Genomic DNA, 276 nt, shown 5'->3' on the forward strand with positions numbered 1-276 from the left:
ATGATGAGGCGGTCGCCTGTCCCGCTGACACGCTTTTTCTGGAAAGAGAAGCGAGAGCGCCTTTTTTGCTCCGCACCACCGCTGCCGCCGCTCCGCGCTTCCAACCCCCACCGCCACTTCTCTCTACGTCCACGGCGCATCGTGCGTACTAGCGCTATTACCACATGCACTGCTCTCCTCCTCTTCAACCCCTTGCCCGTTCCTCTCTCTGTTCTCGGCGCGGGCCGATCGCCGCCGCCGCGTGCGAGCACCATTCCATTGCAAATGTGAGCGCGC

The sequence above is a fragment of the Dermacentor albipictus genome, chromosome 5 (assembly GCF_038994185.2).
Source record: "Dermacentor albipictus isolate Rhodes 1998 colony chromosome 5, USDA_Dalb.pri_finalv2, whole genome shotgun sequence".
Lineage (NCBI taxonomy): Eukaryota > Metazoa > Arthropoda > Arachnida > Ixodida > Ixodidae > Dermacentor > Dermacentor albipictus.